Source organism: Helianthus annuus, chromosome 10 (genome assembly GCF_002127325.2).
Source record: "Helianthus annuus cultivar XRQ/B chromosome 10, HanXRQr2.0-SUNRISE, whole genome shotgun sequence".
Classification (NCBI taxonomy): Eukaryota; Viridiplantae; Streptophyta; class Magnoliopsida; order Asterales; family Asteraceae; genus Helianthus; species Helianthus annuus.
The window spans coordinates 18,451,649-18,467,469 of NC_035442.2; the positions used below are offsets into that span (position 1 = coordinate 18,451,649).

The window sequence follows — 15,821 nt, forward strand, 5'->3', positions numbered from 1 at the left end:
AAACGTGAAATCAACTGAGCTTGGTTATTTTTAATTAATTTATTAGTTAATAGACGTAAAAGTTTAATACTTTCAAATCCAAAAATTTATAAATTAAGATTTTATAACATTTTCTATCCATCAAATTAATTAATTATGACATAGTTTGTTGCTTTGAAATTAGTGATTAGTTATTCTGATTAATAACTTTCATTCCAATTAATTAATCAACATAACTTGTGGTTTTGTACATTTATTTTAGTGCTTTTGTAATTTATATCCTTAGGTTATATGATCATTCGGAATTCTCTAGCTCATACGCTTAGTTATATAAGGCGTCGCAAACGCAAATGCTAATAATCTCAAGACTCCATCAACTTCGCTCGCGGTTTACGTATAATTCCTACGCAAAACTGTGAGTATACTTGACCCATTTTACCGTTTTCACACTTTTTGGTGTAACATGTTTTTATATACAAACACACTTATTATACCTATTCTTATGCAAATACATAAAAAACGATCCAATACATGCTTACTAATTGTTATGCTTGATTCGTGTTTTTTTGGACCATACTTATGTGATGAACTTGTCATTAGCTTCGTACGAGCCTCCATTTAATATGTATAGCGCTATAGGAGTAACGCATCGCCCGTAGACTAGTGGTCATGTTAAATTTCATTCATACTTGCGTAAACAAAGGGTTGACTTGTAAATCGCATGCTAGTTTATACGTTAATCTTGATAACTAGGTTTGCCATGTGGATTGTTCCTTATAATTTTTATACTTATATACTACGCACCAAACTTGTATGCTCGTCAATACTTTTGTATTGAACTACACTTTTAAAACATTTTGTAGGTTTAGCGATGATGTTGGTGATGCATGAAATCTAGTAGGATGCTTAGATACACACTTTAAACTTGTATTCTTATTGTATTGTTTCTCGTTATTTATGTTATATTTGTTTCAAATCCTTGTAATTGACACTTTAGAAATGGAATGAAACTTATGTTAGTGCATTCATCTGTCAACTTCGTCTTGTATCGAATCTTACTCTAGAATGTTTAGATCAGGGCACGTTGTACGAGAAAATAGGAAGTTTAAGGTTGTAAAGGATGTGATTTCGCTTGAGAAGGTAATTCCGCTTGAAATGACATTGGTCAGTTTCAAGCGGAATCAACTAACATCTTCCGCTTGACCCGTTTCAAGCGGAATCTGGACGTCTATATATAGGGTCTCGAGCGGAATCATTTGTATCGATTGTGAACTTGGATACCGAGGTGCTGCTGATTTATCCTTTGCGTGTAAATTGTGATATTTCAATCTAAAAGCTGTTTTAAGTGATTTGCAAGCTGTTTCTACATCTGTTTCTTAGTTTCCGCCTCTGAAACAGATTAAAACTCATCTGAACGACTCGTTCGGGTCAATACACGATCCTACAAGTGGTATCAGAGCTCAGGAGGAGGAGTTCTACAGATTACAGCCGAATTTCATTGTGTTTTCTGACTTCTACACCTTTCTTTTCAAAAACAACAAGGTTTCACGGTTAAAATTATTCAAAATTTTCACAGAATGTGTAAAACTGCAATTTAACAAACCCTTGAAAGTTTCAAATAAAAATTCAGCCTAAAAATAGTAAAAATGGACCCAAGTTTTGATTCCGCTTGAACGAGCAGTTGTGGTTTCGCTCGAGTTTGTCTGTTCCGCTTGAAAAATTTCAAGCGAAATCTGTTATTTCGCTCGAAATTATGTCTGATTCCGTTTCAAGGACCTGTTCCGCTTGAAAGGTTTCAAGCGAAATCAGTTATTTCGCTCGAATTATCTGACTTCGCTCGAAAAGCCTGTTTCCGCTTGTAATTCAAGCGAAATCAGGTTATTTTGCTTAAGATCTTATTTCGCTTGAAGTGTATTTCAGGTGATTTCGCTTGAACAGGGAATTCCGCTTGAACTAGGCATTTAGATTGAAACGTGCTGTTTTTGAAAAACGTGTTACCGGATCATGGAAGAAGAGTTCTATAACGCGTTTGCTACATCTTTGACTACTCCGTCTGCCATTTCTCAAAACATGAACTTAGAAAACGAAACCGGAACTTTGCAGAAACCCCCGAAACTTATGGGAATTGAAGAGTTCCATGGATGGAAGAATTGTTTTGAGAATTGGGTTCAGGCAAACCATCTAAGAGCTTGGGAAAGTATTGAAACCACGTATGTTAGACCACAGTCTGCGTTGGCAGTTGATAAAATCATTTCAGAATTCACAGAACAAGAAAGAGACAGTTATAAAGGAGAGAAAATGATGATTAGTCTCCTACAGCAAGCTATCAAAGAAGACATCTTTATCTTGCTTCAGCATGATGGGAGTGCGTTTTCAATTTAGGAAGCACTTAAGAAGAAATTTGAAGGAAGCACATAAATGCTCAAAAGTAAAGCATCCTTGCTGAAAAAGGAGTTTAAATTGTTTACTAGTATGCCTGGTGAGACTACAAAGACTCTCATTGACAGATACTGTCATCTTGTGCGTACAATGTCTCAGTTGAAAATACTAAAACTCCAGCAGAATGGGTTGAAAAGCTAGCTGACGCTTTACCGCAGAAAGAATGGGGTACTTATCTCATGATCTTAAAGAATTCTAGAGAGTTTAGCAGATTGTCAATCGGACAGTTTATTGAAAAACTTGAGGCACAGGATCTTGAACAGCAGTAAATTGCCAGAATGAACAGCTCAAGTCATCAACAGGATATCAAATTGTACTACAAAGGAAATTTTCAAACTGTTGAAGTAGTCCAAAGATCCAAACCGCGTTTAGTGCAGGAAATTCATCTGGATCAGTCAGTCAAAGTTCACTCAACACTAGTGGATTTTCAAGTGTTAATCCTCCAAGTGTTCAAAGTACAACTGTTGGTAATGAACATATGATTCAGTGCAATGTGGCATTGCATCTTCAAAATGGACAGAATTTTTCGGAAGAAGTTGTGAAAAGTCATATGGCATTGCTGGTTACTGCGTTGGAATCTTATGAAGGATTGATTGCTGGAAAAATCGGTAATCCGATGCTAACAAAGGAAGATTACGACCAGATTGATGCTGAGGAATTGGAGCTTATGGATATAAAATGGGCTTTAGCAAGTGTTCTGAGAAGGGCTGAAAAGTTTAAAATGATTACAGGAAGAAATGATTTTTTGGATGCTCATCTTTCAGCTTTAGGTTTTGATAAATATAAAGTTACTTGTTTTAAATGCAGGGAGAAAGGTCACTTCAAAAGAGAGTGCAAAAATCAAGAGTCTAGTGGAGCAAAGAATGTAAGATTAAATATATTATGTATTAATATTTAATCTATAGCCATCATAATCATTTACATTATAGAGATCAAAATATATTATAACCTATTAAATAATTAGTTGGTAATTGTTGATGGACCATATTACCCTTATTAACTAATTAGGTTTCCTCCTGGGTGCTTATATAAGGAGAATTATGTGGAGGTTAAGGGGTTACTCAGTTACACAATTACACACACCCCATTAGCCATAACATCATCATTCGACCTCCTCTCCTAGCCGATATCCCTTTTCGGTTTTCTAAGTCCCCATCATTAGTCAGCACCCTAAGGAGGAACCAGATCACGATGACAAGCATGTCGAACTCCATTACTGGATTCTCCAACGCACTGTCTGCTATAACAGGTATGTTTTAATGTTTTCCTTCATGTATAAACAGAACTGAACCAACAAAGAATCCTTTTTGGAAAAGATGATTACTATCAGAGTGCAAAAATCACTCATCAACCACATCAACAGAAGGATTCACAAACTGCACATGGAAAAATGATCGAAGATGCAAATAAGAAGGCTTATTATGGCATTATTGATCAAGATGATGAGAAAATGGCTGAAGGTTTTAGCTGGGACAAGTACATTCCAGCTGATCCAAATGTTAAAGCTTTTATTGCTCAGATTGTTCAAAAGCCAGAGTTGATGAAGGAATGGATGGCTGTGTTATCTGATGAAGATGAAAAATCTATTTCTTCAGAAGATAGTTCAACAGAAAGCAGTAATGATGATGAAGAAACTGAATAGATAAATGTTGGAAAAACTCATTTAACTTCTGACAGTTTTGAATTTTATTTTGCAGATAAACTGAAGAAACTCAAAGAGAGAAAAGCTGCAAAAGACAGGAAAGAAATCAAGATTGTTGAGAAGATAGTTGAAGTAGAAAAGGTGATTGAGAAGATTGTGGAGGTTGAAAAGATAGTTGAATTCGCAAAACCATGTCTTACATGTTTAGAATCTTGCAAACAATGTGAAGAAAAAGACGAGAGGTTTAGTGAATTAGAAAAAGCTGAAAGAAATGTTGCTGTTTGATATCAAGAATTTGAAAGAGTCATATGATGTATTAAATAGAACGGTGAATAGTTTGCAGAAAACTAATTCAGAAAGAGAAGATGCTTTGAAAATGATGAATGCAACAATGATGTCGAATCAAAAAGAGATAAACTTTTACATCGAAGAATGTGCGAAATGAAAGTAAGAGTTGGAAACTGAAAAGCAGAAAATGAAAGAATCAAACGTCTATTGAGAAGTTATACAAGTTCTGATTATATAATTGACAGAATTTATCCAACTGTTGCAGGTTTTGAAGCATTTGAAGACAAGAAGCTAAAGAAGAATAAGGATACTGGTAAGAAACAGAGTGTCTGTTATAACAAGTGTCCGCCTCCAACTTGGGAAGGATACTCGCCTAGAAAACCAAATGAGGAACAAGTAAAAAAGGCGGCCAATATAAAGTTAGACTCCGAGTTAACCGATGTATTACCAGACAACATTGTCATTACATTCACAGCGTTCGACACAGATCATGAGTCCGAATTAATTAAAAGAATGGTCGATCAGGTGTTGGATAAGGATGAGGAGTCAGAGTCAAAGTCCAAGTCCGAAAGTTTGTATTTGTTAGTTGGGAGTTCGAGTTCGATTGAAAAGAGTTCAAAATCGTCAGGAAAACGGGTTTATAGTAAAGAATTTTTGTTATCAAAATCCAATTTGAATGACGAAACATTTGAAGTTGTATATACTTTGAATGATTCTGACAAATTATATTTTGATAAAGAGTTTCCAATAAGAGGTGTAAAAACTAAATTCATCAAAAAGGTTCAAATTAACAGAAATTAATATTTCTGAAATAAAAGATTTACATCTTTTTGAAAAACCTAAAAAATACACCTCAAGGGTTCAACAAAGGATAAACAAGAAAATGGGTTGCAATTATGGATTGGACTTTCGAAAGAAATCAAATCATAATGGTAATTACAAAAAGAAAGGATTGGGTTTTATTCCACCTGAAAATTATAAAAATGAGAAAATCTCTAAAAATACAAAATTTGTTTCAGGACCGTCTGCTGAGGAGGAAAAGAAGAGCTCATTCTGGAGACAATCAAATCAAGCATTTCTTGTTGAGAAGAAGAAAAATGAAGTTCAGAGAAAAGAAACCAGAACCTGTTTTAGATGCAATGAAGTTGGTCACATTGCATAGAACTGTCCATTAGCAACAAAAATTAAACAGGGAGTTTCTGGAAAACTAAAAGAAGTGGTTGTTGATAAAACCGAACCACCAACTGAGAAATTTAAAGTGTTCAAAAATTCAATGTATGAAGTTGGTGAATGTTCAAAGAGGTTTTACAGGAGAAGTGTGAAGCTTGACAATCAAAAATGGGTTGTTAAGAAATCTGAAGAGAAAATTGGTGATGAATCTGATTCCACAAAATCAGAGGAGCCACATGTTGTTGAAAAGAGTGAAAACTTAGTTCCTTCAATGGATAATGAGAATTTTCCACCATTGAGGACTGAGAATTTTAAACAAAAAATTGGGAAAGTTGAGATCTCTAATCAAATTTATTCTGAAAAGAATGAATTTGATGTTGAGAAAGCGTTTAATAGGAATGTAAGAAATTTTTTGAGAAGATGATCGATGGGAAGGTTAAAGGGGTAAAGGACTTTTATGCTACAAAGAAAGCAACTTACACCCCGACTGCAGATGAGTTGGTATCACCCAAGGCTGGTCAGGCTTGGGTGGACATTTTCTTTCATTGAAAAAACCGGACTTGCCGGAGATCCCAAGTTTGTAATCGCGGATCAGGAATCGGCATCTTTCTTAAATTGATTTTGTGAAATGAATCTTAAAATTTTTAAATTTTACAGGTTAAGTGTAACTTTCCGGAGCTTCCAAGTTGGTAAGTGTGAAGCAGGAATAGGCATCTCGATTGGTAAAATGAATCGTGTAGATGTTTTAGTCCTACATTTGGTACATGTGATTTTGTTTTTACAAGTAGTACAGAGGTTTGAGTGTGCATACTTGCAAGTGGTAAATCAGGGACATTAATTTGTACTTGATTTTCTACAAGTGGTTAAAAGTGAACAAGATGATGAATCCGTCCCTACAAGTGGTAAAAACAAACTCATTTTCCGGAAAAATCATTTTGATTAAAACAAACTTATGTGTTTTGAAATCTTAATGAGAAAATGGTTTATGCCAAGTGGATGACGAATTGAAATGATTCAATATCGGTTGTCAATTTACCTGTATAGTTTGTTTTCAAATTTTTTTAATGTGTTTGCATTTTAGGGGGAGTAAAAATTTCAGAAAATCCAAAAACATTAGAAAATTTGAAAAAGTAAAAAACATAAAGAGGAAATGATAGTACATCAGTGGACTGTCACAACATGCTAAAGAAATAAAAAGTTAAAAATGTGATAAACAATCTCACTGATGATATGCCAGTAGGTTTTTACACATTTAGTAGATTGTAACGAGATATAAACCTAAAAAAAAAAATTCAAGCTTGCTTATTTCGTGGGTAACATTTCTTGGATTTATGGGTAACCCCCGGAATCTTGTTTGAAAGGTCCCTCTTTCTGTGATACTAGGTCTTTATACTAAGTGATATCTGGGGTATTATTCCGGGACTTCTGCTGAATGGAAATTCTGACCTAGTCCCCGTATAATACTTTTTGCAAATGCTTGAAATATAGCATCGCCCTCAGCAAAAATGATGAAACAATAAAATTGATAATCATTGCTGTTGAAGAAAAGATCCTCTAAAGGGGACACACCAAAAGTCAAGCCGTCATCTCTTTGCTGAACAGAAGTTCTGACCTGAGCTCTCACGGTTTCGCATTTAACCCCTTTACAGATATCATCTGTGGTATACTCACCTGTAAGACTGAATATTGGGATCTGGATACGAGAGTATATTCAAGTAACGGGGCACGCGAATAAGTTTAAGTGTCTAAGACATTAATATCGTATCTCGAAATAGTTGAACTTTGTGTAAAAATTTAAGTGGACCAATATACTGACAATCTAAGTGAATTGTTTAAAACTTAAAATGAAATGAAGCATAATGGTGTTGATGATTTGTCTCAAAAACTGATATGATCCTCTTACACAAACTCACAAAAATATTGTCTATAAATATTTCTTTACTGCATTTCTTTACAATCAAAAATCCAAAAAGATTTTCAGTATGTTTTAGCATAAATTTTGAAAAATTCAAAAAGATTTTAGACAACTGATGTTGGAAAGCTGATATTCAAAATTCCAAGTGCTAAGCATGATGAAATTTTTGTGAGGGGGAGTTTGTAGTTGAAAACAAATGTGTTTTTTTTTTTATCAAATCTTCAAGTGGTTCATCAAGATTATAGTTAAATTTGAGGGAGAGTCTGAATTCTTAAATTTAAAATGTTTAAATATGTGAAATTTATTTTGAGGTAGAGATTGTGCAGGCTTAAATTGGAGCTGGATAAGAGCTAGGTCACGATATTGGAATGGAGTTTAAAGAGCCAGGTTTCCGATACCTGAGGACTCTGTGGATAAAGATTGAGCCAGGCAACGATCTTGAACTTGTGAAAGCCATATTATGATCCTGAATCTGATGACGCTGATGAACTTAAGGAATGCCAACAAATCGATAGGGGGAGTCTGAAGATATTTGAGAGAAGATTCAAAAGAGTATTGCCCAGAGACTGATCAAGATTGAAGATGAGAAGACTCGACACTTAAGACTCGTCAACATCTGAGGGGAGTCTGTTAGTGCATTCATCTGTCAACTTCATCTTGTATCGAGTCTTACTCTAGAATGTTTAGATCAGGGCACGTTGTACGAGAAAATAGGAAGTTTAAGGTTGTAAAGGATGTGATTTCGCTTGAGAAGGTAATTCCGCTTGAAATGACATTGGTCAGTTTCAAGCGGAATCAACTAACATCTAATTCCGCTTGAACCGTTTCAAGTGGAATCTGGACGTCTATATATAGGGTCTCGAGCGGAATCATTTGTATCGATTGTGAACTTGGATACCGAGGTGCTGCCGGTTTATCCTTTGCGTGTAAATTGTGATATTTCAATCTAAAAGCTGTTTTAAGTGATTTGCAAGCTGTTTCTACATCTGTTTCTTAGTTTCCGCCTCTGAAACAGATTAAAACTCCTCTGAACGACTCGTTCGGGTCAATACACGATCCTACAACTTATTATTTAAATACTTTTCACAAATATTAGCGTTATGATGTCTCGAGCAATCTATTTCGTCTCACTCCGATGTTTCCGCCATCGGTTGGGGTCTGACAACCGTCTTCCACCAAAGTTGCATTTTCACTCCCTTTAGGCCTCGTACATACCTGAAACAATAATAACCGTAGTTATCTAATTCAAGACAATTACATGGATAAATGCGAGATTAAATTATACTTTTTAACGCTTAAGGTCGTCCTATGGACAAACCGTCACGTCCCCACACTTAACCGTTGCTTGCCCCTAAGCAACTCGTAAAAAAGAACTCATAATTTCCTCAAGCGATCAAACACAAATTAAGCAATCGAATATCCTCATTTTACTAACTTTTTCCTAAAATCCGCATAACACACCCCTCACAATGACTCAACTCTTGGCTACAAATAATAACTAGCAAGGATGAGCTAGAACACACTTAAAGCAAATGGGTGGTTGCACAATAATAGGCTTGTACTTAAATCGGTCCTTTGCCTAAAGAATTTGCTAAAACACGCACGTGAATCAAAGGGATTTAAAGGTTGGAACGTGGCTAGGCATATGGATAGAAATGGAAATATATATGTAGTAGCTAATGATTCGACCCGATCTTTTTATTATTATCTAACAAACTTAAACAACTATATACAATACATCCCAACATTTTTTCTTTTCTTTTTCATTGCTTTTTCTCTTTTTTTTTCAACCAATCAAAACATCACATAACAAACATACTAATATAAAATGCTAATACTACTATACCAGGTCAAATACGGGTGAATTTTTTAGGAACTAGGCATGGGTTAACAAACGATAGGCTTTAAGCTCACATGGGCTACTAAAGTCCAAACCCCTCGCCCCTCTCGCTACCAAGCTCATATATATAACTTATGAGGTCCAACCCCCCAAATCCCACACTCGCACACATGATGACGAGGCTACCTAAATGCCCTTATCCTTTTTCACATACATATCAAGCTAAGGCCTCAAACCGAATTCAAGCACAAATTCTAATGCACCCCCACCCATTGCCACTCTCATCAAAGAAAATATTTCTAACAATTCAAATAAGTGGATCAAACGCTCACCAAGAAAAGGGTATATGGGGTTGCCTGTGTGTTATGCGGTTTCAATACTTTAAGTTTTCAAATTTAGATAATTTTTCGCTTGATTTCAGAATTTTTCAAAAGTGTCAAAAATTTCCCCCATCCCCACACTTGGGATACATTGTCCCCAATGTATGGCTTTGAAGGGAAAGATCGCTCAAAATACACCAAACTTCTTCTTTTCTTTTTAAACAAAAGCAAACAAACTAACTACCAATATTTCAAGGCTAAAGAACATGACAAGTCTAAGGAAATAGTACACGGACCTGATGAAGTTTGACACAACAGATGTTGTAAATGATCTGATTTCCTATCACCACCTTCACACAACTATCCGCACATCTTCCCCACACTTGAGTGTTGCCATAGCCTGAAACATAGAAAAATAAAGAAATAACAAGGTCAGTGAAAAACCCCGGGTTACCTCCCGAGCAGTGCTAAGTTTTCGGGTCTTCAGCCAGACCGTGCCACCCCCATTTATGGTGGCTCAAAGAAATGATTCATGCAATCTCCATCACTACATCGTGCCATTGAGTAAAATGCATCTGTCCCGTTTCGATTCGGTGGGAAATCAAATACACTCCTACTTGATCCCGTATGCTTTTCTTCATGATTCTGTGGGTGATTTATTTTCATTCTTTGACACACTTTTTTCATACAATCACTAGACTCACCACCTTCCCCTCAATGGACTCATAACTAATCACTCTAGTTTGACATCAAAGGACAACTTACGGTTCTTTTCGGTCATGGTAATAATCCCGTCTCTTCAATTGATTTGAGCATTTGCTGTGTATAGAAACGGTCGACCTAAGATTACCCTTTGTTGTGCTGCCATTTTGGTAGAAACACAGTCTAGGACCAGAAAATCCACCGGGTATTCAAACTCTCCCAACTGAATCTTAACATTCCTAATCATTCCCTGTCACACCCCGACCTATGCCGGAAACATCGGGATGAGACGAACAAATCGCTCAAAGCATCATAGCACTAATTGTGACAATATAAACCAAGATTCAAATATTGTTTATTATAAATGTGGGTTTCTACATCCATCCAAACTTGATTCTTCGTCACTTCGTCTAACAACCTGCAACATGTATTAAAATAATGATCAACAATAATGTTGGCGAGTATACAAATTTGATACATAGCTTAAATAGAATTGAATGTTTAAATGTGCTCATATCTAACATGAATAACATAATACAAGTTACTAATATGCTGAAACGGTGTCACTATATGTCAAACCCAAGTTTCCAACGCAAATTGTCTTTCCCCAAGACTCAAGGGAGGTTAACATGTTTTACTTAACAATACCCCAAGACTCAAGGGCGGTGCGTTAATCCAATAGCACTATAATTGTTAACATAGCATATGAGATTAACAAGTATCAAAATGTTTTCATGTTTAAATGTGAATAGAGTGTGAATAACAAGTTTCAAGTGTTGCGTGTTTTTGTATAGAATACATGTTGCACCCAAAGTGTTTAAAAGTAAAAAAAATGGGATCGAGTATACTCACAGTTTTGCGTAGGGTTCCACGAAAACCGAGAGTGGATTTGACGAAGTCTTGAGATTACAAGTGGTTGCGTTTGCGATTCCTTGTAAAATTAAGCGTGCGAGTAGGATTAGGAAATCCAAGAGAACGAACGAAACGATTATCCTAGATATTCAAATACCACATAACGACCTCGTTAAATAAAATTTAAAATATTACTAAATTTGCAAACTAATTATTTAGATGTAATAATTTAATTATTTATTTATTTTAGTATTAATGAATTATTAATTAAAAGAAATTATACTGAATTAATAATTTAAATGATTTAATTAAGAAAATGAAATAATAACAAAAGAAAAAAAACTGTTAAAGAAATAAAAACTGTTAGAGAAATTATGAATTTTAAAGGTCTTTAAAAGACAAAAAAGAAGAATTTAAAAGAAGAAATTAAGCCCTTCACTGGTTATCATTTATTGGTAAAAAGAAAGGTAGCGCCTATCAGAGGCCGGGTTTCGAACCCGCGACCTCTTGTTCTTAACAAGAACAACAACCCACTAGACTACCCTTTTATTTTTGTTAAAATTGTTTTGCTTTTTTTTTGCTTTTACAAACTGGCGGGTTATCTTCCTCATATAAACAGAACCTTGAAATCTTATATTGTTTAAAGAAGGTATAATACTTCAATCAACTCATAACAGATCAAATCTTTTTTAAATTACCAAACCATAATATGCTTTATGAATATCAAAGAAACTGAAAAATGAACTGAAGGAAAAATTATACCGGACGATGGTTAAATGAGTTCTGACGTAACTCCGACGAGTTACGCTAATCCCGGAGAGCTCGGTTCACACCGATAGAACTCTAGTGTCGTCCAGATTGTTCTGGCGAGGGTGCAAGATGTCCGAACGAGGTGGTGGTTCGGAGGAATGTATACCGAACAAAGCTTGCGGGTTTCCGGTTTATTCTCCGATCTCCGGTGACTTCTTCGAGTTCCGGCGACCTTCAATAACGAGAGAGAGAGGTTTCTTCGAGTTGTGTAATTTGCAGAAAGTAACAAGGGTTGCGTATAATATAGTTTTTGCATAAAACGTGCTTTGTGATTCATAATTTTGGTATGACGAAACTTCCAAACATAAAGGTTTGCGTGTGGGAGATGGGGTGTTTAGGATTTTGACCGATTATAACAAAGATTTTAAGGAACGTTTTCTTTAAACGAAATGGGTTATGGAAAGGAATTCTAGATTGGTGAAATGGGGATGGAATTGTCTCCAAATTCTTGATGGACGTAAACATGGTAACCTTCAATCAACGTGTAAATCAAAAAGGAAGGCATACACAGCTGTTGGTTCGTTGTGTTTGATTTGGGCGGCAAACTTGATTCAAGACAATAGATTAACTGTTAAGTTTATATAAAAGGTGAACATGATGTTTGCACCAAACCCTCAGGTTCTTTAGTGGTTTGTTGTTGGTTGAACCTGGTAGACCTGGGTTCGAACCCCGTGGTCTCTAGGTTTTATTCACACATTTTTATCTTTGTTTTAATTAAAAAGAATCCATATTTCCAAAAATGTCATTACAAGTCCCTTCAACTCTACGAATCGAAATAAACTTGTTTAATCCTCAACAAAACTAACTTGGTTAAGTTATGGAATTAATGGTTGCATATTAATATTAACAAATAAAATAAATAAATAACTTAATCGATATTAGGATAAATCCTTCAACGGTTATTTATTTCGCGAAAAGAAAAAATTCCTTGGTTCAAAGATTAGGATCCGTATTTTTAAAACGGGTCGGATTTTGGGAGCTCATTTTGACGGATGTTACATTCCCCGTGGACGCCTCCAACTTTCATCTGCCAAGCTCACCATGTGTCACACCCCAACCGATGGCGGAATCATCGGGGCATGAAACTGAGCGAAACAGACTGTCCAGAAGTTTCCATAACAACTATCATTACTATTCAATTTATATAATACGTCCCATACCATACCTCAAATAGCAAACAAATTATTACAGATAAAAAACCAGGCAAATATTCTGTTCCAACAACTCAGATTTAAATATAAATATTGTTTATCTATGTCTAGAGACTCAAGCTGCAAGATCTACAGACAACTATACTCTAGATTTTTATTCTAGTTTCGCCTTCCTAGCAGATAAGCATCTTAAACACCTGTCACATACGTTAAAATAAAGGCAATACATAAAATGTAAATATGAGCATACAAGTTTGATAATAACATAATAGAATTCGAAATAGTTTACTCATAACCAGCACGTACACAGAGGAAAACGAAGCATGTTAATTATCGACATGGATCTATCGATACCGATGACTGCGGGTTGACTGCCCGAGGCAGTTCGCAATACATGATTACCACCGTAATCCATTCAAGTAATTGTCCTTAACAACCCCCGTGTGAACGGGTGCTGAGTCCAAACTATAGTACTATCGTCGTTAAGGCAGGTAGACAGCATTCCACGTGTAAACATAACAATAAGCATTCATTTAGTCACGTAACACATGCGGTAACGGTTAGCGTTTAAAGTAATTGAGTAGTGTGTTTGATTGTGATTTAGAATAGGTAACGTATGTAACACCCAAAAGTGCTAAAGCAAAAAGGGTTCGAGTATACTCACAGTGTTTGATGGATTGAAGGGAGCACTTGAGAGTAGGGTTAGCCTGAATAGTTTGATAGCATAAAGATAAGCAACGCGTAAAACGGAAAACAAGTGTTGGAGGGTCAGACAGCTGGTCGATCGGACGGTAGTCCGATCGGATGGCTGACCGTTCGGTTTGCACTCCGTTCGGACAGCTGTCCGGTCGGTCGGTAGGCCGATCGGATGGCTGTTCGAGTGGATTGTTTCTTCCTTTGAGAAGGATGTGCTTGTGTATGATGGTTTGACTTTTGAAGTTTTCGTTGTAGTATTTGAAAACATTGAAGTATTCTTACCTTTCAGGTCGATCGATCGAACGGTCGTTCGATCGGCCGGCTAACCGATCGGTTAGGTACTTCAGCAGACAAGTCCTTAGCAGGGTGTCACCTGATCGGACGACTGTTCGATCGGGTGGCACTCCAAGCACGTTGAACATGTTGAAAATCGATTAAGTGTTGAAGCGTAGTATCTCATGATCCGAAGAGTGATCAAATCGGACAGTAGTCCGATCGAACAGCAGTTCGTTCAATACTACACTTCAATAAATTGTTCAAGTGTGGGGCCATCTGCTAGCCGATCGGCTGACTGTCCGTTCGAACAGCAGTCCGATCGGTCAGTCGTCCTGACCTGATCAGCCTGTTCGTCTATCACTTGGCTGTTCTGATTGCTTTGTCGTTATATCGAGGTGTTCTGACAACGAGTCTAACCATAGAACCCTCGTTCTTACTTGTTCCTCCTGATCGGACAGGAATCACCCAAATCCGGTCGGTGAACTGTTCAGAACGGAGTTTAACGTTTAACCCGAAATCGGTGAACCTCATGGATAGAATCCAGATCTTGAGTCATGCAACCACCGGAATGATTAGCAAGTCGGCACAAGCTCCGTTTCTATCGGTTTGAAGGCATTGAGTGTAAAAGAGTTGAAAGAAAGTTGGAAAAACCATCTTTCAATCCTTTTCATTGTGTAAATGTCTAGATCCATGAAAGATCTTTGTTTGTTTATGTGGAAATCGGCTAGATCCAAGTTATTCTTGGTGGATTGAGGCCAAAGCATGAAGTTCTTCAAGAACACCATGATGAGATCACCCTAGAACTCTTGAATCTTGATGATTTCACGGTTAAAAGTTAAGATTTGAAAGATAGAAAGGTGTAGGAGTGCGTGTAGATCAAGAAAGTATAAGATTTAGGATGAAATCTTACCGGAATCGGAAGGAATCTGAGAAAAAGAGAGGAGCACGAGCTGGTCGGACAGAGGTTTCCAAAAGTAGAAAGTTTGAGAGTGACAAGGGGTATTTATAGGATGCCATAAGAAGAAAGTGCTGGTCGATCGGTCAGGCATCATGATCCGATAGCCTGTCCGATCGGACAGTAGTCCGATCAGCTGGCTGTTCGATCGGCTGGTAGACTGATCGTTCAGCTGCACGATTCGAGTGTTCGATGTGACGATTCTTGATATTTCAATTTCGATTGAGGGCGATGCGAGTACGATAGAGTTTCCTATTCAAATTACTTTTAATCCCAACCACTATATCTAACATACAATCATCTATATCTCGCGCTATCTCTTCTCCACCAATTATCATGATTCGATTTCGAGTCGAGTTTCGATTGATGACCACACATAACATAACGTAGACACGCACAAGTAACACATAAGGCACACACACACGTATAATAACGACCATAATTCGCGTAATTCGAGTCTCGAGTTCGATGATGATTAGATTAGTTTGATTACTGATTAATTAACTTTATCGCATTGTTACTTCCTATTATTCACAGTCGTAAGGCGGTTCGCATCGATAAATAAACTTCGATTAACTCGATTGAAATTAATTATTCCACATAATACAACTAACGTAAAACATAAAATAGACTAATTACAGTCAAAGAAGTCAAACAGGGATTGAGCAAGGAGAGACAGACCGCGATTAGCGATCTTTTCTTCCTTTGACTTCAATCTTGACTTTGAATTTGACCTTCGGTAACACGGGGTTGTACAGCCTCCCCTTGTTTAGGGAATTTTGTCCT

The 15,821-nt window shown here is 36.5% G+C and overlaps 1 long non-coding RNA gene across 2 annotated transcripts; it reads right to left on the reverse strand.

Annotated features, from left to right (window-relative positions):
• Nucleotides 1-8,482: 8,482 nt before the first annotated feature.
• LOC110880866 lies at nucleotides 8,483-12,442 on the reverse strand. 2 transcript variants are annotated; one of them, XR_004869470.1, is made up of 4 exons: nucleotides 11,910-12,442; nucleotides 11,148-11,288; nucleotides 9,890-10,713; nucleotides 8,488-8,648 (listed from the first exon to the last, which is right to left on the reverse strand). It is a non-coding gene; the product is annotated as an uncharacterized LOC110880866 (long non-coding RNA). The 2 variants fall into 2 exon arrangements; XR_002559479.2 differs by having other exon boundaries at nucleotides 8,483-10,713; nucleotides 11,910-12,436.
• Between the last annotated feature and the right edge of the window lie 3,379 nt (nucleotides 12,443-15,821).